The following is a 27,695-nucleotide window of genomic DNA, read 5'->3' as shown; positions in this document are numbered from 1 at the left end:
AAAGTTCAAGCAGAGACGCTAGAGGGGGAACCACAGCCCAACCTGTGAACTGGTTTCAAATGAATGCCCAGCTGCTTTCCTGTTGGGTGATTGTCATCAACACAGAACACGGGGATAAATGCATTTTTGGTTCCATCCTCTCTCCTCACCAATAAAATGTCCTACTTTGAGTTTGTCTCCACCTGCTGGGCGGTGGCGTGTTTAGGGTGGAGGATGTAGTTGCAGCTGTCCTGCAGGTCGAGGTGGTGCAGGACAAGCAGAGCAGCAGATTTGTGAGTGTTTTGGACTTGAATTAAAAAGACCAAGACGTGCTGATGAGGCTGCTGTGTGAGTTAGAGACAGGTATAAGAATGTGTATAAAGATTGGGTCTCACTGTATTGCTCAGGCTGTACTACAGCATCTATTCACAGGCACGATCCCACTACTGAGCGACACGGGGGCTTTGACCTGCTCCGTCTCCGACCTGGGCCGGTGCACCCCTCCTTAGGTGACCTGGTGGTGCCAGGCTCCCCCAGGATCACCATATCAATGCCAAACTTAGTGCGGACACCCGATCGACATAGCCTGCTGCAGCTCAGAGCTCCTGAGCTCAAACGATCCTCCAACCTCAGCCTCCCGGTAGCTTGGATTACAGGTACGCGCCACCGCACCCGGCGAGAAGTGGCTACGTTAACAGGGCTTTTAACTACGTCTGAGGTGACATCATGACACTAACCTGCTGCCCATCATTAGCAAAGTTGTAATGATGGGCAGCAAAGATGAGGAATGAATGGTGCACAATTGTTATATGCAAGTTTTTAGAAAGCTCGTGGTTAACCCAAGAGTATTTTGTCACAATATCAAGAAGAGTAAAGCTTCAATGTCAGAAGTGGCATTCAAAGCCACACCTCCAGGGGATACTGCAACCTGAACACAGCGCCTTCGACCGCTCAGCCATTCTGACATTGCAGTGTCAGTTTGATGGAGGTTACCACTGTTAGATACTTTGGAAGAAACAAACATTATCCTTCTCATAACACATATAGCAGCTGTTCAGCCATGGAAACGTAGTGCGAATAATCTACAATGTCATCCATACTGATCATTTGGCTGAATACTTTTTGACAGGTTGCCATCACCTGACAGTTCCCACATTTTCACATCGGTTCCATGGTTTAATGGTTAGCACTCTGGACTTTGAATCCAGCGATATGAGTTCAAATCTCGGTAAGACCTGCTTTTTGGGAGGTGAAACCATACTGCATGTCACGTAATGGTAACTTGCGGAGGTTTTTGGTCGCCAAGCGGTCTAAGGCACTGCGTTCAGGTCGCAGTCTGCTCTGGAGGCGTTTGTTCGAATATAGCAGCTCTTCAGCCATGTAAACACATACTACGAAGCTCGTGGCGCCCACTTTCTGTGCTGACTTTGAGGTCGGAAGAGGTTTGGAGCTGTGCAGTTAGAGAGTCAGCAGAGTGTTTTTGACTTTTGCGCACAAGCCCACCTCAGCACTCGGATACTCCAATCTGTAAGTTTGTATGGGTTGTAACTGAATTTCAGACAGCTCTTTAGTACCACATAGTGACTGACAAGTGAAGGAACTCTTTAGTGATTGACAAGTGTTTTGTAAAGGCAGACGTCGTGGTTAGCTGCTTGATTTTATAAAGCTCTCACAGAAAGCACAAGTCATACAGAAATTCAATGTGCCAGAGTAGACATGCAGTATGGTTTCACCCCCCAAAAATCAGATTTCACTCCATAAGAGTTTCCTCTTTTCAACACTCTCCCAATTCATCCAATGACCCTGCTTGGCCAGCGCTATGGCTCTGGCGTGTCTTACTGTTTCCTCCTTTCGACACACCTCCTCCACCAACATTTTTTGACGTTCGGTTACAGATGCCTGTTGCCACCCAGGTTGCCAAGACCAAATCCTTCTCTGCCCTGTTGGACGCGACCCACCACGTCATTATGGCTCAGAGCCGATTTGGCCTGTAGCACAGACATTGCTGGGGTCCACTTCCTCCCTGTTGCTAGGGTGGGAGCAGTGCCCCTCACTATGGGGTCCCGGGAGTCCTTGAGTGACATCTCTAGCCTCACTCAAGGAGTGCAGTGTTGTTAATCCGCCTGAGGTCATTAGCCAAGTTTTGCCTTAGTTTTTCAAGTTGCCAGGTATCATTGAGGTGTACATTATACCACCGTCCCATGCTCTTGATGGACATCTCTTAGACTGTTGGAATTGGTTCTCCACTGATATAGAATTGCCAGTTTCAAGTGTATTTTGTCACAACAGTAAGAAGTCTTCAAAGGTTGATTCTGTTCATCTGAATGTAGCATTTTCAGTGGGAGAAATGTCTCGTCACTCATCCAAGTGACTTCTTCAGTCTCAGCTGACTGCAGGTTTCCCCAATCTTATAAACAGTATATTTGCATAATGACTGAAAGCAGCCACCTGAAGGAACAGTGGGCTTGGAGGTCAGTTCCTTCATCATGATTATGCAAATTCTCATGACCATTGATCAACAACCACTGATCAAAGACCCATGAGTAGCAGTAAGAAAGAAGTGCAAAGATAGAATTGTCAGAAGTGGGATTCGAACCCACGCTTCCAGGAGAGACTGCGACCTGAACGCAGCGCCTTAGATCGCTCGGCCATCCTGACATGTTGGAACTCACCACTAGTGAATAATCCAGCGCAGTTGCTGATTTCCATACGACATACTTGTATGTTAAGTGCATGTAATAAACAAAAACAAATAAAAATAATTACAAAGAAAATATATTGATTTAAAAGTTTGTGTTAAATGTTGTAAGTCAGATCGAAATAGAAAGATCAGGTGTGGGTGGACAGGAATGATTAGATGTCAACAACTTGATTGGATGGCCAAAGTGTGAAATGTGACGTCCTGTGAGGGAAGCGTGAAAAAGTGTGAGCAGGTATAAAAATTAGGTAAAAAAAAGACATTCTGGGTTCTTCCATTTTGTCTTTTGTGAGATGAGCAGTTGGGAAGGTTGGATCTAAGAGGTTCACAGTTGAAAGTTCAAGCAGAGACGCTAGAGGGGGCACCACAGCCCAACCTGTGAACTGGTTTCAAATGAATGCCCAGCTGCTTTCCTGTTGGGTGATTTTCATCAACACAGAACACGGGGATAAATGCATTTCTGGTTCCATCCTCTCTCCTCACCAATAAAATAAGAATTAAATCTGCATTAGCTCAACGTAGTTTAGTCAGATAAGTGTTGTTTACATACATAATTGTTTGGCGACCTTAAGCATGCACTTGTTATCATCAAATTTTCATGACATGCTGCTGTTACACATGTTGCAGATTTAAAACAAGTGGGGCTTAAAACTTTACTTTGGAAGACATAAATATTATACTTCACAAAACACATAGCTGCTGTTCAGCCATGGAAACCCATACCACGATGCTCATGTTTGTTTTTTGATGTTAAAGACAGAGGAGGTTTAGTGCTGTACAGTTGTTGAGTCAGCAGCGTGTTTGTGACTTTTACTCTGTAACTTTGTGTGGTGTGCAACTGAATTTCAGACAGCTCTTTAGTACTACTCTTTAGCGATTGACAAGTCTTTTGTAAAGGCAGACTTCATGGTTAGCTGCTTGATTTTATACGGCGTTCACTGAAAACACAATTCATACAGAAATTCAAAGTGCCAGAGAAGACATGTAGTATGGTTTCACCTCCCAAAACTCAGGTCCCACCGAGATTTGAACTCAGATCGCTGGATTCAGAGTCCAGAGTGCTAACCATTACACCATGGAACCCTTGTTGTAGCGTTTATACTGTCAGGTCGTGGCAACCTGCCAAAAAGTATTCTGAATTAAGTAAGAACGGTTCCATGTAAACCCATGCCGGAGGTGGATCAGATGAGAAATAGTATATCATCATGCGCAATTGTGCAGCCCAATAGTACCACTGAAAGTTAGGACCCTTAAGCCCACCCCTGTCAAATAGCAGATATAAAAGAGTTAACCGAAGCCGATGGCGATGATTTTGCCAAATAAAATTGGTAATAATTTTCTTTAAGTTAAGAAAAAGACCTACAGGTACTTGTAGAGGGATATTCTGAAATAAGTAGAGGATTTTAGGGAGTACACTCATCTTCACAATAATATGATATGGGAAGATTTGTCTACCTCTCTACAACCTCTGGCAAAGCGGATGGCACAACACAGAAGAGCACAGAAGAGGTCAAGGCCCAGCCAAAAGTGAGTTTCAACAATGAGATGGGATTCATGATAAAAAATGAAAAATGTCAATATGATGACATCCAAAGAGGGAGCTTGCAGTTCCCAGTTGTCATGCTGATGTTAAAGTCAGAGGAGGTATAGAGATGTGGAGTCAGTGAGTCAGGAGAGTGTTTGTTACTATTACGCACAAGCACAACTCAGCACTCAGACACCCCATCGTGTAACTTTGAGTGGTGTACAACTGAATTTCAGACAGCTCTTTAGCACCACATAGTGATTGACAAGTATTTGTAAAGACAGAGGTCATGGTTAGCTGCTTGATTTTATACACTTCTCACTGAAAACACAATTGTAGCACAGTTCTGGTGTGCCACAGAAGACATGCAGAATGGTTTCACCTCCAAAAAGCCGGTCTCACCAATTTTTGAATTCAGATCACTGGATTCTAGGTCCACAGTGCTAACCATTACACCATGAAAGCACTACTAAAAAAAACGGTATGACTACCAGATTATTGCACTGTGACAGCACCATACCAGACTGAACCCAGAAAAAAAATGTGGGATAAAATAAGACAGATTATAGTTACTAAATGACTACAAATCACTTTGAATTGGAAAAAGGAAAGAAAATTAAAAGCAAAAAACAGAAATAAATAAATACATAAGAGAACAAAAGAAAAGAAAGACTCTAGCTCATAAGAGGGAAAAATTGATTGAAATGATCAAAAACCTCACCTTATGATAGTTCTTGTTTTAAATACAATATTTGAGCGAGCTGACTGGAATTATCTCAATACTGTTAGATAATAATCATATATTGTTATATTTGTGTCTTTAAAAAAGATAATTCCTCAGTGGACAATTAACTCCTGATAAACCTTTTTACAAGACATTCATTCAAATCTGTGATTATAAGGTGACACAGGCTCACCAAAATTCAACAATAGAAGATTGGAAAACTGTTGCCTGTACTTCATATTCTATAAAATAATATGTTTTTAGTTGCTGTCTGTGAGGCCCACATTTAATGAGCTGGATTTACAAAAACATAGTAAGTATTTCAGCTGAGCCCATGATAATGCAGAATAACATTGGCGGGGGATTTTTCACTTGAATGAATACTTTTAATTTTGAAAATTTAAATTGGATTTTTTTTAAACATTTTAAAAATTGTGCAGTTTATTTGTAGTATAATATAGTATTGTAGGTACTTTCATAAAGCACGTAAACAATTCCTCATCACTCCTCATTGTCATTTAGTGGTTAAAGGATCGTCATGATAGTGAGACATTGCTAATGAAGCTGTAAAACTTGAGAAGGCCACATAAGAGTACAAATCTGTGATTTAATTACAAAATAGCATATTTTATTGTACCTGGTGTACCAGGTAACTGAAAGTGATATTGCTGCAGTATAATTATTACCTAGAATTAATCTCACTGGATCTCCTGGAGTATGGGTGTGTAACTGTAAAATACAGACAAGGAAAAGCCAACAGGACGTGTCCTAGTAAAGTGCTGCAAAACTATGTGCTGGCATAACAACTTCAGTGCTCCTTGTTAGTGAAGCTCAAGATCACTGTCTAATACAGGGATCTCAAACTCACAGTCTGGGGGCCACTTCCGGCCCACATCACCCCTATTTGCAGCCCGTATATTGAAGAAAAAAAAAAAAAGAAAAGAAATATAATGCACTTTGGCCCTTGAAGTTACTTTTCTTTGTTAGGGAGGATTTTTTTATTGTTCAGTGCAATGTTAAAATAAGTTCTTTGAAAAGCAAAAAAATATTTTAATACAAAGGCAATATGAGCAGAGAGCACAAATGTGTCGAGGGACTGGCTGTGTTAGCTCAGTGAGAGAGTTATTTGTAAAGAAAACAATTTTCACTAGCAGTCAAAACCTAATGTGTACACTTATGTCTGCATTTTTATTTTGTTAAGTAGAAGCAAAATTAAAAGTGCTGGCACGTGTCTGGCCATAAAGAGAGTACCAATTTGTTTTTTTGGTAGTCAATGAAAGGCTTCAGTTAGTTAAGAGAGAGAAAAAATTGTGTTCACATTTGCAGTTTTTTCTTGCTATACAATATTTGAAATAAATAAAAAAACACTACATTTTCAGAAATATTTGTGGATGTTTTCTTGTTTGTTTGTTTCATGTACTACTTAAACACTAAAGTGGGCCTCACATGAGATGTCAGTGCCAGCAGTGGCACTGTCATCTTACATTATTTTCACCCTCTTCGTTGTAAATGTTAAATTCACCTTGAAGAGGTGATTGATCAGAAAAAAAAACGTACACTACTTTAAAATGATGGTTCCCTCTAAAGGGATAAAGTCAAGCACCCAGACCCTCACTTTAGGCATCAAAAGTTACATTTTTCCTTTAATACTGAAGACTCACAGATTTTACCAGGTCTTTACACACACACACACACACACACACACTGTGCATTATTTACATGTCATTGCTTGGATTTGAAAAAAACTTATACAATAAGTATACAATTATACAATAGATGGACAAGGAGAGAGCTCGAGAAAGCTGGTTTGCATTGTCTGCTCACGTGAGGTAGCAAGAAGGACAACCCAGCATACCTGAAGATGTTTATTACACGGAGTCTTCTTAATATTTTTATCTGTTTTATTAATGATTTAATTAAAATGTTTTGACGGACTTGACCCACATTTCCAATTTATTAGAATGAACTTCTGTTTGCCATTTCTTTGGGTTTTCCTCCACAGTGTTACATCTGAGTACTTAGAAAACCTTACAGCTGAGTAATGTGTGAGCAGATGCAATTAATTTTTAGTCAGTCTTCATTCAGTCTTACTGAGATTGACTATTTTTCCTTGCTGAGCAGTCTCACTGTAATATGGAAGTTTGATTTGTGGTGGAGCTGTAATCTGCAAATACAGTCTGCATCTCCACCTGTTCATTTATTTTTGAGGCTGTTCATTGGTTTCCTTGAGTGCCTTGCAAAAGGTGCTTACACCTCTGGTGCGGTGGTTATGTTATTCATACTACACACAGGTGCTCTCTAGTATAATATGTATATGCAGTGTTTCATTTTACAGTATACTGCAATGATCGTCCTTCAAGGTAATTTGAACCATCAGACACTTAATACCCTTTGAATTGTTTTTCTGCGCCAGTTTGAAGTTTAGAAATATCTCTATTTATAGAAGGAAAACAAAACTAAAATCAGGCTTTATTTGACAAGCATATGCTGGCATCCATGAATGAGTGAAATTTAGACGCAGACACTCTCCCATGATGCCAGTGGTTTTACTTGGAACCCCTGTTGGTAATGACACATGCGGTTTTTCAAACCTTAGCTCATGATTAATAGTAGGTAGGTCAGCTACCACCTCCATAGAGAACAACCTCCATTAGGGTTGAAATAGCTGGGACTCTTCACCTTTTTGTTTTTCAAGCTGAACAAATCTCTTGGATGAGAAGTGAAATGTTTTAAATGAGTCCAGCTGCCTCTCTTAAGACAAACATGACCTGATTGACTAGGAACCTACACAGACATGGAGTCAGCATGTCTTGTAGATTTCAAATGACATGCAGATAATGTAAAGACTGTATCCAGTCTTTGTTTATCTTGGGTCTGTGTTTGTGTTCTTCCTGGCAGATAGAACAGTTCATTTTACCTGAGATTTACTGCTTAAAGCACATATGATAAAACACTAAATGGATCCAGGCAATCAAGATTTGAGACTTGCAGCATAAGAAAATGTAATTTTTCAGAAGCTGACCACGCTGCAGCTGTCAGCCAGCAACCAGGACAGCGAGCCGGGCGAGCTCATCTAGCGCGTCACCAAACAGACGAGCCTGGGACACCTCGAGCATGCTGCCAGTCCAGGTAGACCAGACCTATATGTTAGTGTTTTTAGAAAGGACGCAAAAGTAAAGATGAAGCCAAACTAAACCAAACCAAGCTTTTCCCACCGCTTTGTGAGTAGTTGGCATCCAATATGCAAACTGCAGATGACTATGGCAATCTGATTGCAACCAAAGCAATCACAATTATGTTTTTGGTGCAGCAGACCCTGATTTCACCTGGCAACTGTTACGGATTCAAATATTGAGGAGGGATACAGGAGGAAAACCCAAAATAACAACTCTGGTCCGGCCGGGTCAAGTCAAACGATGATTTAATGAACACACGCGTGGGAGATGGACACCATACAGCAGACAGCATCAGATCTCATTACAAACTCCACACACTCATTGTTTTATGAAAATCAGGGTATTAGAACGCCCCCTCATGCGTACAGATGGTACAATACAGTCAATATTGCTTTGAAGTTTAAGCTCATTTCCTGGTCCTAATTCTGACGGTTCCCAATTTTCCCCAGTATAACCCTTTACCTGATTCCAATTCCTACACCACCCGTCATAAGGCCAATTTCCCCTTTCGCAATGTGTACTCACTGAGTAGTCCCAGCAGATCCACACATTGTATCCCCTCCAATTACTGCTCGCACCCTTACAGTTAAAAACATCACACAAATCAAACGTAAACGAGGTTGTGGAGCCGTTAACATAATCTAATTCTAAACCACCATAAGTGCTGAGACACTCATCCGTTTTACCAGAGATTTCGCGCTTCATTCTCGCCCGCGACTTGAGTTCACTGAGTGGTATATCGAGTGGCGCTGGGCTGGAATGACCTCCGTGCTCAGACAGTCTGCGTGGGCCGGTCTGCAACAAATAAACCAAAAAACATATAGCGGTGATTAATAACATAGTCAACATCAAACGAAGTAACATTTTGTTAATTTTTGTAACTTCTCTCTCATCACAGGTTTCTGATTGTTGTGATGGCATTGTATTATGTGTGAATTATTTTTTCTTTGTTTTTTTTTTTCTCCTTTTCTTTTTTTTTTTTTTTTTTTACATACAGGTTCAAAGCTCTTCTTATTAAAGCCTTTATGTGAAATATTCAATTTGATACCGCTCCTTTTTGCTGTCGCGGTGACTTCCTCCTAAGCTGGTCTTCGTTCTTCGGCCTCCCAGGTAGACTACCGGTCGGCCCGTTGCACAGGTGTGAGGGTTTATTCTGCCTCTGTTTTTCACCTGTGTTGGGTGGAGTTGCAATTTTTTCCACCCAGCTGTCGTGTGCCGGTGCACACTGCGACCAGTGATACCAGTTGTCGCCTTTCCCTTTCAGTTGAACCGCTTTCGCCGTCCGGGCAAACACCTCGTATGGGCCAGTCCAACGAGGTTCCTTCCACTTGCGTTTGATGACCTTCAGCCACACCACTCTCGCGTCTGGGACCTCTCCTTCTCCTGGGGGTCTTTCACAAGCCACCTGCTTTGTGAAGCTGGACACAAGCGCCTTTAACTCGTTCCAATAGTCTGCGTGAGACCTGTTCCCTCTCGTGCCCTGTTCCACCGGGCCCACCGTCCAAGGTGCCGGAAACTGTCTCCCAGTTAGCAGCTCGTATGGCGTGAAACCTGTGGACTGATTAACAGAACATCTTATGGTCATCAACGCAATTGGCAGGGCCGCGACCCAATTGAGCCCTGTTTGCGTGCAGATTTTAGCTAATTTATTTTTCAAATTTAAATTCATCCTTTCTACTTTCCCTTGGGATTGAGGATGATACACTGTTCCAAATTTGTGCTGAACTCCCAACATTTTTTCCACCTTTGCCAAATCTTGATTTTTAAAGTGGGTTGCATTATCTGATCTAATTCTTTTAGGGAACCCATGTCGAGGAATATAATGATTGATTAAACATTTGATCACGGTCCTCGCATCTTCCTTTTTAGTCGCCCATGCCTCTGGCCAGCCGGTCAGTACATCTACACACACCAACAAATAACGAAGACCACCAGGGCCTGAATCAATCATATCAGTGACATCAATGACAATCTCCTCTCCCGGCCTCTCAGGCATCCGGAACTTACCCAATTCTAGTTTGGTCACTGGCTTGGGATTGTGTGCTCCACAGATTAGACACATTCTGACCTTCTCCCTTATCATTTCTCTGAGGTTAGGGTGCCACCAGTGACACAGATTTCTCTCCATCTGTGCTATTCCGACGTGTCCAAGCCCGTGGCCCTCGCTCACCTTCTGTTTCGCCATTTTGGCTGTTAGCACGGGACGCCCGTCTGGCCCCCTCCACAAGCCTCCATCCTGCCAGGCTCTCTTGTTTTTCCACACCCCCTTTTCCTCTGGGGATGCCTCCTCCTGGGCCTGTTTGACCTCCTCCGTTTGGTTAATTGGCCCTTCCTCTTCTGCAATTACCTGTATCATTTGTCTCCGTCCTTTGTAACCTGCTGCCTCCTTTGCGGCTTCGTCCGCTTTCTGGTTTCCTTTTGCCACCATGCTGGTTCCTTGTGAGTGCCCTTTGCATTTTATGATACTCACCTCTCTTGGATCGCCCAAGGCCTCCTCCAGTTCCTCCATTTCCTTCTTGTGGCAAATAGGTGCGTTGGTTGCTGTTCTGAATCCTGCTCTTTTCCATTGAGGCAGCTCCACATGCGCTGCTCCGAATGCATACGCTGAGTCAGTGTAGATGTTCACTCTCATATCCTTAGCTAACCTCAAAGCTCAAGCTAGGGCTATCACTTCAGCTCTCTGGGCCGACTGCTGTCCCTCAATCCTTCCTGCTTCTTTGACCTGATACTCATTTCCTACTCTACAGACCACCGCATACCCGGTTTTTAGTCCTTCTTCATCTCTGTGGCAACATCCATCTGTGAACCAATCCTCAGCTCCAGGTATAGGTTCCGCCTTCAGGTCCTCTCTAATTTTTTCTTCAACCTGTGCTCTTTTGACGCAGTCATGTGGTACCCCTGCTCCCATTAAATCTGCCATGTTAGTTCCTTCATGTGTGAATGTCAAATTTGGAGCCTCCAAAACTTTACTCAATTTCTGTTGCGCCCGTGGTGTCATACTAAATGCTTGTGAGTTCACATACGCCACTATACTATGTGTAGTGAGTATTTTTAGTGGATGTCCTCTCACTACATGTGCTGTAGTGTGCTGTAGCTGAATGACTTTGGCAACCCCTGCTGCATGTTGTGTGCATGTGGGATGTCTTGCTTCTGTTGGATGTAGTTTTATACTAACATACATGAGAACATCCCTACTCCCCCCTTTTTTCTGAAACAACACCCCGTTTACGACGGAGTTTGTTTCGGAAATATCCAAATAGAATGGCTCATCATAATTAGGTGTAACCAAATCAGATGCTCTTGACAGATCCTGTTTTAATGCAATAAACGCGATTTCAGTGTCAGACGTCCAAGGCAATTCAGCCTTAAGATTTCGAACGCCAACTTGCTTCATTAGGCCCCTTAAAGGGGCAGTTTTACCTACATAGTCAGGAATGAACTTTCTGCTGTAACCTGTCAAACCAAGGAAAGAAAGCATTTCTCTCACTGTTCGCGGTTTTGGGTGTGTCAGAATTTGGTCTCTGTGTGTGTTCATTAAACCCACTGATTTGTGTGCGATTACCCGACCCAAAAATGTTACCTCAGGTCGAACCAATTGCAACTTTTCTTTACTCACTTTGAAGCCACACTCCGCCAATCTATTCAACACGACAAGCGAGGCTGCCGCACAATCCGCTGCTGACGGGGCTGCAATGAGAAGATCATCGACATATTGAATCAATGTACATCCATCTGGCAAATTACATGTTGACAGGGCCTCTTTGAGCACCTGATTGAAAATGCCAGGAGAAAGTGCAAAACCTTGTGGTAGACATGTGTATCTGAATTTTTTGCCTCTGTATGTGAATGAGAAAATGTCTCTGAGTGACTCATGCAGTGGAAGACAAAAGAATGCATTTGCTAGGTCAATACAAGTGAACCACTTTTGGTCACACGTAATATCTGATAGTGCAGTGTAGGGGTTTGGACCAGGTACAGTGTTAGTGTGCAATATGGCATTAATGGCACGCAAATCATGTGCCATACGATACTTTCCTGTTCCAGATTTCTCCACCGGTAGAATTGGTGTGTTCCAATGTGAGTAAGATGGCTCTAACACTCCGACATTTAACAGCCCTTCAATTGTTTCTGCAATTCCCTCTTCTGCTTCAGGTTTATGTTTATACTGCGGTCTGTTGATTGGTGTGTTTGATTTCAGGTGGAACAGGACAGGCGAACAGGTGGCCAGGCCAACATCTGCGGGCCCTTTGGACCACAGACTGTCAGGCAGTTTTGACAGTTCAGCAACTGCATCAGGATGATCTGCTCTCTCTCTTCCATATGTTTCTGAAATTTCTTGATGTTCAAGGGTCACTACATCATTAGACATACAAGTTATACGATAGATTTTAGAATTTGGTGCATAACATAAATTTGGAATTTGGGTGCTTTGCCACCCTGCGTCGTCCAGCGCCCGCCTGATCATTGGTCCCAGATCACATGCTCCATGACCTTCGTGGACCGCCAATGTAATGTGAGGGGCCGAATTTTCTCCCACATTATACCAAGGCAGTTGTTCATCAGTTAATTTTACAGCCGCGGCTACACCTTCTGGCCCAATGTAAATGTTATTTGTTTGCACATTCCAGATCTGACCCTCAAGATCAGACTGGAATAATTCACGATAGGTGTCATCATTTTCCCTGTCATAAAAAAGAGTGACGTGGTATGGATCTCGTGGTGGGGAGTATACTGCCAAGCTCATTATCCAGGGTCTCCACAGTTGGAATTGACTTAGAATGCCTTCCTCCAGCAGCCTTCCCCAGTAAATATCGGCTTTGGGTTGTTCACAGTTCTGAAGCAGATACTGAGTCTTTGAGTTTGTTCCCAAGCACGGGAAATGCTGTCCTCCTGGCAGAGTAACAGACAGTCCATCTGCAGAGCACATGATAGTAGCTCCCAGCTTCACGAGCAGGTCCCTGCCCATGAGATTCACTGGCACTTGAGGTGACACCACATATTGGTGTTTCACAGTATGCTTTCCCAGCTTTGTCACGGCTGGATCGGTCAATGGCAGAGTCATTGGGACCCCGGAAAAACCCACCACATTAACTGTGTGATAGGAAAGTGTGGCACAGTCTGGTGTTGCTCTCAATGTGGAATATGTTGCTCCAGTGTCCACTAGAAAGGGCAATTCTGTCCCTTCCACGGTCATTGACAGCATAGGGTCTGCCATCCCCATGCTGTTTGGTCTCTCCGGGCTCCTTCAGTACTGCTCCTGTTCCCAGCCCCAGTCAGCCACTGGGTACTGAGCGACTGGCGCTGCACTTGGGTTTGGGGCTTGATATGCTCCCCTGTACCCATTTCTCCCTCTTTGTGTTCCACGTGCCTGGGGTCGATAGCCTCTCCTTGGATAGCTTTGAACAAGTTCTGGACACTCTCTCCTCCAGTGTCCCTCTGCTCCACATCTCCAACAGGCATTCCAAGGCATGTTGCTGGGATTCCCTGTTCCACGAGCTCTTTGCACTCCCCTCACTGATCCACCACGCCCTCTTTGCGGACCACCGGTCCCCCAATTCCCTATGGGTTGACGCTGCCTTGGTGCATTGACGGGCCACCTGTCATCAGGGCACGGACCCGGGTCTCCCTCTGGCCATTCAGGCACGAGACCAGGCTGGGGCCCAGCTATCATTATTTTCTTTGCGTTCTCTTTTTCCTCCTTCTTTTTCTCTCCAACTTTATTTCTTGCCTCTGTCAGCTGTAACTTAACCAAAGACGCCTGTGCCTCCTCCAACTCTTTTTTTTGTCTGTTCACGGTATCCTGTTCCTGCTGCAAGCGATGAGTTACATGTCTTTCCCACTGCACAGAGTCTGCTACAGCAAAATCTGGATTTTTCTCTAAGTCAGCTTTTACTTGATTGGGCAGCCCTGCCAGCACCGCAGAACGGAACCACGCACGATGCTCACCTTCATTACCTGGATGGATACCTGTTTCTGACAACCACTGCTCTTTGGCTTTTGCTAAAAACTCCCTAGGTGTATGTTGGGGGTCCCAATTTATTTTAGGTATAGCTCCAATATTAGGGGTTGGGTACTTCTCACGGACTGCGTCAGATAAGGCACATTGCACTTCATGGTATGGCAGATCATTTGCATAACAAGTTGTATGGGCTATAGCCTCTACATCAGCTAGCCCACCACCGAGCATACAGTGGCCAGCAATAGCACGGAAATCGCCAATGGCAAGTTCCTGGCCTTCGGTCAATCTACTTAATGTTCTTAACCAACTCGCTCCTCCCTCTGTTATAGGTGGAAGTTGTTTAACCAATGCTTCCAAATCTCTTATTTTATATGGGCGATACAGTGGTTCATTTTTTGAACCTGCTATTAAAGGGAGATTATAACTAGGGCCAGCAGCTCCTGGCTCTAAGGACACTTGTTTATAGTGAACCACATGTTCCTTTCCTCTTGAACTTTGAAACATGGGCCTTCTCACTTCTATTCCTCCATGTCTCGGTCTCAAATTTCTGCCTACATTTGACTCTGACTCAACTACTCTGTCTTTTTCCTCATCACTCTCCTCTTCTGATGAAGTCGCACCATCTTCACTCTCCTTCTCTGGCTTAGCTTCGCTCAGTTTTTTCTTGACGTCTTTTAGCGTTTTTATTACTTCCCTTAGTGCATTTGGGTTTTCATGCATCCAGCCATAGACTTCTCCTCTCCAGTTTCCGTCCTTAGCCATTGTGTCAGGTCTCTCCGACCTACTGGTTTGGGTCTGCCCTTCTCTTGCTGGTGTTGGCAACTCCTGAAAGGTTGACCGTTCACTTCCATCCTCCGTTGACATTGTATCCTCCGTTTTAAGGGTCTGTTCAGTCTGTCCACTGTAACTTGGCTGTTCCTCCATTATTACTTCTGAGTCTGACATTTTTTCTTTACTTAGTGGGCGGGGAGGCGAGGTTAAGCCTTCATCTGCAGCTGAGGCTATCATTCTCCCTCCCCCACTTTGGGGCTGACATTTAACTGTCATTGACCTTTCTTTGGGACGAACTGTAGGTGGGCTGGTATATTCAACGTCCGCTATTCCTCCAAGAACCACTCCAGTTTGTCCATGTGGACCATGAACTTGTCCCCCACCAAGAGTCATCACAGGCATGATGTATGATTGTGGTGGGGCACTAGGTGTTACTGTGGCCCAAGGATATAATTTTGGTGTGTGATGTCTGTTAGCATCTTCTGGGTTTGACATTAAATCCTTCATTTGGCTCTTTATCTTTTTATTTTCCTCCTTCAGCTGTTTCAATGACTCCATGACATTTTCCATGTCTCCTGTTTCCTCCATGACATCCTCCATCATCCAAGATGATGCTCCATTCCACAGGAACAGCCATTTACAGCACTTTGCATGGGTCTCCTTTAAATTCTTGATTTCTTTTTTGGCTTTCCGGTTAACTGAACGTCCCTCTGTTTCCTTTTCCAGTTGTTCCAGTTTCTGCTCGCATCTCTCTCCTTCCGTTTTAAACACAATGTTTAGGGCTATCTTCTCCTCCACCCCTCTCTGTTGGGAGGCAATAATTTTCCTTACCTCCACATCCATCATTTCGCATTCTTTCTCCGCTATTTTTAATGATCCAGGGAAAGCCAAGCGAATGGCTTTTTTTAGCTGTTGCAGTTGCTCCTCCAGAGGCCTAAATGCCCTAGACCCACTAGATGTCGCGCTGGAGCTGTTTGCCATTTTCCTGAAACACAGGCTTACCTCCCTCTCAATGACGTTACTCAACTCCTCCTCCTGGGTCACCCCACTACGTCTCCTTGAGAGTTCTCAGAATTAATCTCACCACTCCAACGGTCACAGTCTCCTCCTGACCTGCTCGGTGACACACAATTAACCCAGTGCGTCAGAGATTTGACCGTGGTTTTATTAATGTTCACACTCAATTACAATGTTTCACTCTCCCATTTAATTTAGTAAAACCAAATACATTGTGTGCTGTACTTTATGCACGCTACAGCCACACAGTTTAACACCTTCTCACCACACCAAGTCGCCACAAAACCTGCGTCAAGGCGCTCTCACATCACATAATGATAAATAAACACCATTCTATTTTAACCGGTGGGAGAGTGATGAACCAGTCAAACCCAAACTCCTCAAGAGTTCACCATTTTACTTATTTTATTTCAACACTGAACAATCAAACTCCACTTAGTCTCATTTACTCCAGACACCATTAACCATTTCAAACATACAGTCACAAACAATTCATGTCAGCCACACAATTTCAAAAAGCCAATTATCTCCTTTTAAATAATTTCTCACTTCGGGACTTCTCCACCACTAACTCCACAAATTTTAAGAAAGCATATTAAAATCAGTACCGGTTATTACCGCTTCTACCATGGAGAAAACAAACATAGCCGCCTCTGTGACTTCATACTCGGGGTCATCCTCCTGTATGGCTAGTTCAATCACCCCTTTAAATAAAAGTAAACACCGACTAATATATTGATCCAAGTCGTCCAGGTCTATTTCTGAACTTACTGACACCTCATAAGGGGCATCTCCCTCTTCTGTCTGTGCAGAACAGTCACAGTTCACCTCCAGAAGCCCCTCTACCCCTGTAACTTCAATGTGACAGGACGCTGATCGCAACATTATTAGGTTTTTATATAACTTTATATGAACAGGAATTTATCAATATTGAGTGGGTTTTTTTTTTTTGGTTTTTTTTTTTCTTTCAAATATGTGTGTAAATGTAAATCAATTTCTTACTTTTCACAAGTCCACTTTATTGCGTGCTCATAGATTCACTTCTGTTAAAGTTATTCAACAAATATATATTTTTTATTTTATTTATTTATTTATTTATTTATTTATTTATTTATTTATTCCTTATGGATTATGTCACGCTTATTAGTGGCTCATATGTACTTAAACTTATGTCTAGACTTGAACACAGAGGTAGAGCATCATTCCATCCTTTTTAGGGTGACAAACTCCACTTTCTCTGTATCAAGACAGCTCATAACCTTTTAACAATTTTATCTAAAGGTATTATTGATTAAGATTCTTCTAGGGGAATAAATGTGTGGTTTTCTAAGTACACTTAAATTTTGTCTCAAATTAATTCACTACAATTTGATCCAAATTGTAAACACTCACCTCCGCATACACCACAATAACTCAGAGTTAAATGTATTATATCTTATATTATCACAAGAAAGCAACTGGGTTAATCAAGCATACTTGTCTATAGTCTCACACTGAAAGAAAAAGATGCTCACAGTCTTATAACTTCATATATATCTTGCTTGAATCAAAAGCATTTTAAACTTTCCAATTTTCAGCCATGCAACACAAGAGAAATATGCCACCCACAGTCATTAATCATATATTCACAGCAATATTCAAAACTCATTTATATTATCATAATACACAAAACCAGCATGTTATTTACAGGGCTTTAACAATACTTGCAGAGCATAATTATAACAGTCAATCACACTCTAAACAAAAATGAACGTCCTCTGTGTACCTCACAGCAGCCACGTCATTTGCATGTTCACACACAATCCAAACATAGCTCGCAGCGCTGCAGCACGCTATCGTCACACACAGCCTCGTTTCACACTCAACTCTCTATCTTATTTTACAAAGACGTCTTATATTTACAATCACTCTCAGGCCTGAAAGTTTTAGCGCCTACACAATTTTGACAAATTTAAGATAACGGGTCCAACCGAAGAAAGTCCAACTTTTTTGTAATCAATTAACCAGTATCAGACTCTAACTGTATCTGGCCTCATCTCTAAAGTCCCTAACTCAATTTAAAGTGTCCAAAAAAGCGCAGATAAGGAGACTCTAACTCCTAGCTTGTTCCAGGATGCCCTGTACCCCACAGTCAAGCCAACTGAACTAACCCTGTTCGCCGACAGGTCAAAGTCGCGCGTCCGCGGCCAGGAGGGAGCGTAACCTCCGGGCTATGCGCCTCTTAGTGGACTCTAACCACCGTTCTAACAAAATTTATAATACTTTTAAACAACAGACAACACCCAAAAAACAAGAGTATGACTGAGGCAGATGCAACGTTATGGACATTGGAGACTCTAACTCGCAAACTGACCAATTCCCTATCAAACTACCTGAGACTCTAACTCAGTATTATTTTCCTTTACCTTGGGACTCTAACCCAATATTATTACTTTACCTTGGGACTCTAACCCAATATTATTACTTGTAACCTTAGTTCAAATTTCAACACTCATGAGATTTTTCATCAAAATCAAAACAGTCCTTCACCAGTAATTTTAGTGAGTAGACTTTTAATTTATACAATCCAATTTGGCACAGTTTGGATTTACATTCAACAGGTTGTGCCTTACCTTTAGATGTGCTGGCCTGCCCACTCACGTCAGGCTCGTGCCTGCCCGTTCGACCACCTCGGACCGTCCAAACCTCCAAACCTTCCTCCTCAATACCACAGGACGAGCCCCCAAAACTGTTACGGATTCAAATATTGAGGAGGGATACAGGAGGAAAACCCAAAATAACAACACTGGTCCGGCTGGGTCAAGTCAAACGATGATTTAATGAACACACGCGTGGGAGATGGACACCATACAGCAGACAGTATCAGATCTCATTACAAACTCCACACACTCATTGTTTTATGAAAATCAGGGTATTAGAACGCCCCCTCATGCGTACAGATGGTACAATACAGTCAATATTGACAACTTTAGACACATCAAGAAAAACATTCTCATCGTCTCGAGGACAGACACTGGCTCCTCCGCCTCTCCTTGGAGCGAACTGTCCCCTACGGAGACACAACATTACAGCTGCAAGGTTTTCCAAATTATCAAGTTGACCTGTATATAATACGCTGAGTCAGGGATACAATATTAAATGAAGGTTGGTTTAATGAACTACCACTACTTAAAAACTGATACTTAAAAAAGATATAACTGAATAAAAAATCACAAAGAATCACATAATATCAGTGTTATGTAAGCGCGTGCAACCTCCTGGGCCCAAAGTCATCCCACACCATGGATCAGCCAGTCATAACGCTGACTGAAGTTTTTGACCTTTATTAACTCGGGCACAACTCTATAATGAGCAACAAACTGCCATATGTATAAGGTGATCATGTTTACACCTGCAAAGAGAGATCATATAATTATTCTGACACCTGTAAATAAAAGATTAACACCAGGTTATAACAATCACTGTAATACAAATGTTAAATGTAATGTCAATAGCTTCAATCAATGTTTAATGCAATGCTTATTAAATGATTCTGATATAATGATGATGCTACTGCTAAAAATGAAGTAAAACACCCCTTTTCACCCGACACAACCACCACAAACCAGTGGCTTTACCCCCAAAGTTGCCAGGGGTGTGCAGCGCTGTGGTCCATTGATCACCTCTCCGGTTTGAGCCTGTCCAAAGACATGCTTGTCAGTTGGTGATTCTAAAGTGCCTGTTGGTGTGATGGAAGAAGAAAAGGGGGGGACAACAAAACTAAAACAGGGAGCTAAGAACTTCACTACTGTATGTTTTCAATGTTTTTGTCACTTTTTACAGAATCAAACTCAAAGTAAGCTTTAAACCCTGCATGGCCGTACTCTCTCCTGCACTCCATATTATCCTTTGTTGATCTAGACACGTCTGTTGCTGCCACGGACGTCGCACACTTGTACGTCATTGTCATGAGACACTCTCACGAAGAAAATGACGAGGATTAGTAACGCAGTAATGTAGCCTGCTTATGGGAAAGTAACAGTAATCTAATTACCTTTTTTGCAATAGTAATCCCTTACTTTACTCGTTACTTGAAAAAAGAAATCAGACTATGCGGTGTTGCCCATCTCTGGTCCACATACAGAAAGTATCATAGAAAGATTTAAGGTATCGTGCCACATTTGACCTCTGACCTCTTGTTCATGGTTAGTAAATTAAGAGTCAAAGTGAAAGAGAATTTTGAAACTTTGTTACTTATTACTGTTGTTTGGAATAGATAGGAATATATGGAATTATATATTTTTATTTAAAGACAGGACTCACATGTTTTCATTTCTAGTCTTTAAACCCTGTCTCTATCCATCTAGTATTAATTCTTTCTGGGAAACAAGTATGTATATTAGGCACACACACAAACACACATGCAGCTATTACCTATTTCTTGTTTTTATACCTAAGATGAATTATTGTTGAATGAAGACATTTTTCAAACACATGTAAAATGTGGGCAATTGTGTTTATTGGGTAAAGGAAAAGGCAGAAGGGGGGGAAAGGGGGGGATAGAAAGAATGAAAGAGAGAGATGAGAGAAAACCCCAACAATTCCCTCTGAGCAAGCACCAGGCGACAGTGGATAGGAAAAACTCCTTTTAAAGTGAAAGGAACCTAAAGGAGAAACCTATGGCAGAACCAGGCTCAGGAGGGGGCAGTCAACTGCCGAGACTGGTCGGGGGGTGAGGGTGAAAAAAGTAAAAGGAGGGAGGGGAAGGGGAGGGGGAAGGGGGGAAATGAAGATGGAATAGAGGTGGAGGAAAACGAGGTTACATCGGTTGAGAAGCAGCAGTGTCCCTCCTCCAGAACCAGTGGAAGCGTTTTTTCTTCTTTTTCAAATACTCTTCCACGAGCACTTTTTTCTCAATGATGAGGGTTTTCAGCTCATCGATTGTTTCTGCGTTTTCTTTCTCAAGTTTGTTGCATCTTTTCACCATGTCTTCTAATTGTTCTTGTTTTTCTTTAAGCTTGTCTTTCAGTTCTTTAACTGTTGCCTCCTCTATTCGCTTTGCCTCGTGCACATCTGTGTGCATGTCTTCCAGCTGCTGGTTTCTCTTCTGGATTTCTTGAAGTCTACACTGCAGGTCTTTATGTGATTTCTGTTGTTCTTGCTTTTGCGCCTGGATTTCAGTGTTTTTGTACTTCAAGGTCTTAGAAAGTTCCTCAAGTTCGGTATTTTTTCTCAGCATCTCCTTGATGCTACTCTGCATCGCTGAGCATTGTTTTTCGAGTTTTTTCTTTTCTCCTTCCAGTACAGTTGTTTTGTACTTCGTTTCATTATACAATTCTTGGAGTGCTTGATTTTTCCTCTGGAGATCAAGTTTTTCTTCTTCCTGATGTATTTTCTGTTGGTCTATCTCGTGAAGAAACTCTTTATTTCTCTCCAGAGCTTCATCAAGCATCACTTGCAAGCCTTCATTCTGTTTCTTGATGTGCCTCAGCTTGCAATCCATTTCTTCCTTTTGTATTTTCTGTTGGTCTTTCTTGTGAAGGAACTTTTTTCTTCTCTGCAGAGCTTCATCAAGCATTACTTGCAAGCCTTCATTTTGTTTCTCGATGTTCCTCAGCTTGCAATCCATTTCTTCCTTTTGTATTTTCTGTTGGTCTTTCTCGTGAAGCATCTCTTTATTTTTGAGCAGTGTTTCCTCAAGAGTTATTTGCAGCATTTTCAGTTTTTCCTCCAAGACTTCAAGCTGGGAGTCTGTTTCTTTCTCGAGCATTTCTTGTTGCTCTCTCTCTTGAATGAACTCTTTATTTCTGTTCACTGTTTTCTCAAGCTTGATTTGGAGCAATCTGTGTTTTTCCTCCATCTCGTCAAGCTTGGAGTCCATTTCCTTCTGTTTCATTTCCATTTGCTTCTTGTCTTGAAGCAACTGTTGACTGTTGTGCAGAGTTTTGTCATGTTTCACCTGCAGCGCTTTGTATTTTTCCTCCATGGCTTGGAGTTTGCTCTGCATGTCTCTCTGCTGTGTGGACTGTTGCTTCTCTTCTTGGTGGATTTCTTTCAGTTTTTCCAGAGCTTCGTCAAGCTTCTCTTGGAGCTCCTGATTCTTCTTGGCCATGTTTTCCTGTTTTATGCTCTCTTTTTTCTCCTTTTGGAACAGATATTTATTTTTTTCCAGGGCTTCATCAAGCTTTTCCTGGAGTTCCTGATTCTTCTTGAGCATTTTATCCCCTTTAATGCTCTTTTTTTTCTCATTTTGGAGCAGATCTTTAATTTTTTCTAGAGCTCCATCAAGCTTTTCTTGGAGCTCGTGATTCTTCTTGAGCATTTTATCCCCTTTAATGCTCTCTTTTTTCTCATTTTGGAGCAGATCTTTAATTTTTTCTAGAGCTCCATCAAGCTTTTCTTGGACCTCGTGATTCTTCTTATCTTGGAGAGCCCATTGTTTCTCCTCAATAATACCTTCCCTTTCCTGAAGCTGGTAGGATAATTTTTCTAATTCAGCGCTCTTTCTCTCATTTTCTTCTGTCAGGATCTTAATCTTTTCTCTGTTCATGAGATTTTCATTCTCCATTTCTTCCAGTCGCTTTTCCTCTAATTCTACCTGTTCATCCCAAGGAAGAGAGCTGATATAAGGGTCTAGGGAATCATACCATGGAATAGAGCTGGGGTCAGCTTCTTGTCTTTCTTGCTCTTTCTGAGACATGTTGGAGTCTGTATACCGTGAGTACGAAAAGGATCCAAATGTTTGAAAATGCTTTACTGGTGAACGTTTGAATGCTGCTAACATAAGTGCTGCAAATAATGGACTAAAAGTTGTACATCCCCACCCCTACTTAAGGATTCATGAGGATCAAGGCTTCAAAGGATCAAAGCTTTAGAAGCCTGTGACATCAGAATTCCATAAGCCAATGAGGTTGTCACATGACATTTTTGAATGAGGTCATGTTTTTGTATGAATTTTTTTAATAAAATCAACATTCTGTAAGCCAATGAGGTTCTTACATGACTTTTGAATGAGGATAATTCTTTTGTATTAAAAAAGTGTAAAAAGTGTTGTCAATAACCAGGGTTTTAATAGTTTTGCAATTTTCATTAGTTTTTATTTTTATTTAGTTTTGACTTCAGATTTTCAATTTTATATCAGTTTTAATTAGTTTTTACCAATTGTTTGCTAGTTTAGTTTTTATTAGTTTCAGTTATAGTTTTAGTTGTGTTTGCAATAATTAAGTGTAACAAAATCCCAGTTTCATCATATCAGTCATTCTCTTCTGCTTATCCTTGGGTATGTTGCTATTCCAGCTACCATACCCTGCACCCTGGACAGGTCGCCTGTCTGTCGCAGGGCTAACACGCAGAGACAGACAACTCACATTCCCACCTATGGGTTCTTTAAATAAATAAATAAAGGCAGATGAACAACCATTGATACCAGGCAACTATAAAATGTATATCTTGGCCCCAATGAGACTATTAACTCTTGCAGCACCGGGTGTTCGTAATTTTGGTTCAAGTGAATTGATAAACTTTTTGAAGGCAATTGACTCACACAGTTGTGTAGATATCCCCGTCCTGTTGTCTCGGGATGCATCACGCTGCCTTGCCTGGGGTTAGCTTCTGTTTTCTGGGGATGAGGGTTGAGTGTGCTCCCTTACCTTCTCAAGGTAAGCTAGGTTAGCCTTCTTGTGTGAGCTTTTCAAGTGCACTTTAAGGTTTGTGGGATTTTTTTCCCTTTAGAAATGTCCCTCATAATTTGTCTGTTTCCACTACAAGACACTTGTTTTATCCAAAACACAGTCATATTCAAAGTAATCCCAAATTGGACTCTGGCGCTTTCTTCCAACTTTTCCTGACATGATTCTGCGCGTGGATGGAGCAGCAACACAGACGACTCGGCTAACGTACTTGCCACCTGCTGGCATAATTAGACACAGCAAGAAAAAAATCTGGAAACTAAACTTCATTTTCACCCTTGACTCTTGTATGACACGCACACATCAATGAAAACTAAACACATTTTTGCTATAAATTCAGTTAATTTTAGTTAGTTTTGTGAACACTCATTATAGTTTTAGTTAGTTTTCCTTTTTTTGTTTTTATTTTTATTTCCGTTAACGAAAATGTTTTTTCACTTCTAGTTTTCGTTATTTTGTTAGTTTTCGTTAACGATAATAACCTTGGCAATAACATAAAAAGTGAGTAAAGAAATTAAATAAAAGTACAGTTTTATTTATATAGCACCTTTCAAAACAAATTAATTGTGTCTGAGTTGTATTGGTAACTCGTTGAAGTGTTACTGGGTATCATAACTAGACAGTTTGCACATACAGTGAGTGAAAGCATTGGGTGGACTGAATCAGGTTAAATTAAATCGATAGAACTGAGTGGATTGTATTGATCAGAGAGTTAGAAACACAAATAAAGGAAACAAACAAATTGAGGAAATAAACTCAGTGTGTGGCCAGAAAATGCCATGGTGGCTTACAAACACAATAAAATAAAACTGTGACAGTGTCAGAAATTTAGCTTGATCATCTGAACGTAGCTGCTGCTGCTACTAGCAGCAATAAATAGAATCAGTTTTTAAATTTTAGCGCAGGTTTGCTTTGATGCAAATATTTGCAGTCTGCTATATGTGTTTAAATCACTGTCTGCCTGTAATGTGTTAGAGGGAACATGAAGGAGGCACAGGAGAGGAGAAAACTGGAGGAGGAGCTGAAAGAGCAGCAGAGGCTCATTGATGCTCTCAATGCTGAAACCATGACTCTGAGAGAGGAGGCTACAGCCCTGCATTTGGGACTGGGCTTAGGTTATTGTTAGTCCAGCTATGCTGATAAATCATGAGTTGGTGACGATGTGCCTCTCAGGCAGGGTTACAGCAGCGGACGGCAGAGCTGGAGCGGAAGTTGGACACAGTGGTGTTGGCGATGGGAGGGCCTTTAATTGGACCCCAGCAGAGAGCTGAAACATCAGGATAATTCAGGTGTGTTTAAATAAGCTGCGTGTTTGCTCAGCAGAACTCTCGTCGAGCAAATTATGCTATAAAAAGTGGCAGCACATCCTGCTCTGCCTGAATATTCTCCAGCAGAGTAAATGTGTCTGTGTGAAGTGCGAAGGAGAAGCTCCATCACTGTTTGTTCCGAAATTAGCCACTCCACCTGCACCTGCTGGCTTGCACACCTCATTGCAATGCAGCGCTCAGGTTTGTTTGGTAGGCACTGAAAATATGTCACATCGTTCATTTATCCTCAATCTGTGCTGTGTTTGCGCTGCAGGTAATTAAGTCCTGGGAGTTTTATCACTGAGCCAAATTATCATACTGTTACACTCCTGTGTTCAGTGTTATAAATATCTCCCTTTTGATTCAAAGCTGAATTTCAAAGCAAACACTGAAGCTGTGTGCAGAAAGGGGCACCAGCGGCTCCTGTCTTTAAGAAGGATTTTTTGTTTCCACGTTGATAAAACACCTCCTCCACCACCATTTTTTGACGTTCGGTTACAGATGCCTGTTGCCACCCAGGTTGCCAAGACCAAATCCTTCTCTGCCCTGTTGGACGCGACCCACCACGTCATTATGGCTCATAGCCGATTTGGCCTGTAGCACAGACGTGGCTGGGGTCCACTTCCTCCCTGTTGTTAGGGTGGCTATGGGGTCCCGGGAGCCCTTGAGTGACATCTTAAGCCTCACTCAAGGAGTGCAGTGTTGTTAATCCGCCTGAGGTCATTAGCCAAGTTTTGCCTTAGTTTTTCAAGTTGCCAGGTATCATTGAGGTCTACATTATACCACCGTCCCAATGGACATCTCTTAGACTGTTGGAATTGGTTCTCCACTGATATAGAATTGCCAGTTTCAAGTGTATTTTGTCACAACAGTAAGAAGTCTCCAAAGGTTGATTCTGTTCATCTGGATGTAGCATTTTCAGTGGGAGAAATGTCTCGTCACTCATCCAAGTGACTTCTTCAGTCTCAGCTGACTGCAGGTTTCCCCAATCTTATAAACAGTATATTTGCATAATGACTGAAAGCAGCCACCTGAAGGAACAGTGGGCTTGGAGGTCAGTTCCTTCATCATGATTATGCAAATTCTCATGACCATTGATCAACAACCACTGATCAAAGACCCATGAGTAGCAGTAAGAAAGAAGTGCAAAGATACAATTGTCAGAAGTGGGATTCGAACCCACACCTCCAGGGGAAACTGCGACCTGAACGCAGCGCCTTAGACCGCTCGGCCATCCTGACATGCTGGAAATCATGCTGGGCGGTGGCGTGTTTAGGGTGGAGGATGTAGTTGCAGCTGTCCTGCAGGTGGAGGTGGTGCAGGACAAGCAGAGCAGCAGATTTGTGAGTGTTTTGGACTTGAATTAAAAAGACCAAGACGTGCTGATGAGGCTGCTGTGTGAGGTAGAGACAGGTATAAGGATGTGTATAAAGATTGGGTCTCGCTGTATTGCTCAGGTTGCACTACAGCATCTATTGACAGGTGCGATCCCACCTGGGCCGGTGCACCCCTCCTTAGGTGACCTGGTGGTTCCAGGCTCCCCCAGGATCACCATATCAATGCCAAACTTAGTGCGGACACCCGATCAACATAGCCTGCTGCAGCTCAGAGCTCCTGAGCTCAAACGATCCTCCAACCTCAGCCTCCCGGTAGCTTGGATTACAGGCACACGCCACCGCACCCGGCGAGAAGCAGCTACGTTAACAGGGCTTTTAACTACGTCTGAGGTGACATCATGACACTAACCTGCTGCCCATCATTAGCAAAGTTGTAATGATGGGCAGCAAAGATGAGGAATGAATGGTGCACAATTGTTATATGCAAGTTTTTAGAAAGCTCGTGGTTAACCCAAGAGTATTTTGTCACAATATCAAGAAGAGTAAAGCTTCAATGTTAGAAGAGGGATTCAAAGCCACGCCTCCAGGGGAGACTGCAACCTAAACACAGCGCCTTCGACCGCTCAGCCATTCTGACATTGCAATGTCAATTTGGTGGAGGTTACCACTGTTAGATACTTTGGAAGAAACAAACATTATCCTTCTCATAACACATATAGCAGCTGTTCAGCCATGGATCCGCCGCTTACCGCCAGGATTGGCCTGGTAAATGCTAGGTCCCTAGCGAACAAAACTTTTATCCTGAAGGATTTTTTCACATCCCGAGGACTGGATTTTCTCTGTTTGTGCGAGACGTGGCTGAGCGCCGGTGAGTGCAGCATCTTCTCAGATCTTCTACCTGGCGATTGCTGCTTTTTTAATTCCCCACGTATGTTGGGCCGAGGAGGAGGAATAGCTACGATCTTTAAAAGTCATTTTAAATGTAAGCAGCTATCAACCCCGTCATTCACCAGCTTTGAACTGTCTGTGTTTGAGCTGGGCTGCTCTCACACAGTGTTGTGTGCGGTGGTTTATCGGCCTCCAAAATACAATAAGGACTTTGTGAGTGACTTTGCTGACTTCTTGGCTGAATTCATGCCAAAATATGATCGTGTTCTTATTGTTGGGGATTTTAATATTCACGTGTGTTGTCCTGATATGCCCATGGCGAAGGGCTTTTTAAACCTTATTGATTCGTTTAATCTGGTGCAATGTGTGACAGGTCCCACACATGAACGTGGACACACACTTGATCTTGTTTTATCTCATGGTTTTTCTGTTTTTAACATAGATATTTGTGATGCTGTGTTTTCTGACCACAGTCCTGTGATGTTTGAAGTTCCTCTTGCCTGTGCCTCAGTTAAACCTCGCGCTGCTGCTCAACGCCGTCGTGTTTTTAACTCCTCCACTGCTGAACACTTTTCAACAGTCTTTGACCAGATCTGTAAGATCCCGGATTTTTTATGCAGCCAGACTGAGGAACTGAGCTCATGGTT

The 27,695-nt window shown here is 42.4% G+C and overlaps 4 non-coding genes and 1 pseudogene across 4 annotated transcripts; all 5 read right to left on the bottom strand.

The window, feature by feature from the left end:
- Positions 1–357: 357 nt before the first annotated feature.
- On the bottom strand, positions 358–656 carry LOC146502618 (signal recognition particle RNA). Its single transcript, XR_014869671.1, has one exon.
- A 1,898-nt stretch (positions 657–2,554) lies between these two features.
- On the bottom strand, positions 2,555–2,637 carry trnal-cag (transfer RNA leucine (anticodon CAG)). The gene has a single exon. It is a non-coding gene; the product is annotated as a tRNA-Leu (tRNA).
- Positions 2,638–3,688: 1,051 nt separating this feature from the next.
- trnaq-cug (transfer RNA glutamine (anticodon CUG)) lies at positions 3,689–3,760 on the bottom strand. The gene has a single exon. It is a non-coding gene; the product is annotated as a tRNA-Gln (tRNA).
- A 22,221-nt stretch (positions 3,761–25,981) lies between these two features.
- trnal-cag (transfer RNA leucine (anticodon CAG)) lies at positions 25,982–26,064 on the bottom strand. The gene has a single exon. It is a non-coding gene; the product is annotated as a tRNA-Leu (tRNA).
- A 187-nt stretch (positions 26,065–26,251) lies between these two features.
- LOC146502614 (signal recognition particle RNA) lies at positions 26,252–26,509 on the bottom strand (annotated as a pseudogene).
- Positions 26,510–27,695: the final 1,186 nt, after the last annotated feature.

This window comes from Neolamprologus multifasciatus, chromosome 15 (genome assembly GCF_963576455.1).
Source record: "Neolamprologus multifasciatus chromosome 15, fNeoMul1.2, whole genome shotgun sequence".
In the NCBI taxonomy this organism is placed as follows: domain Eukaryota; kingdom Metazoa; phylum Chordata; class Actinopteri; order Cichliformes; family Cichlidae; genus Neolamprologus; species Neolamprologus multifasciatus.
Note: the sequence above shows the minus strand (reverse complement) of the source record. Positions and strands in the feature narration are given on the sequence as shown.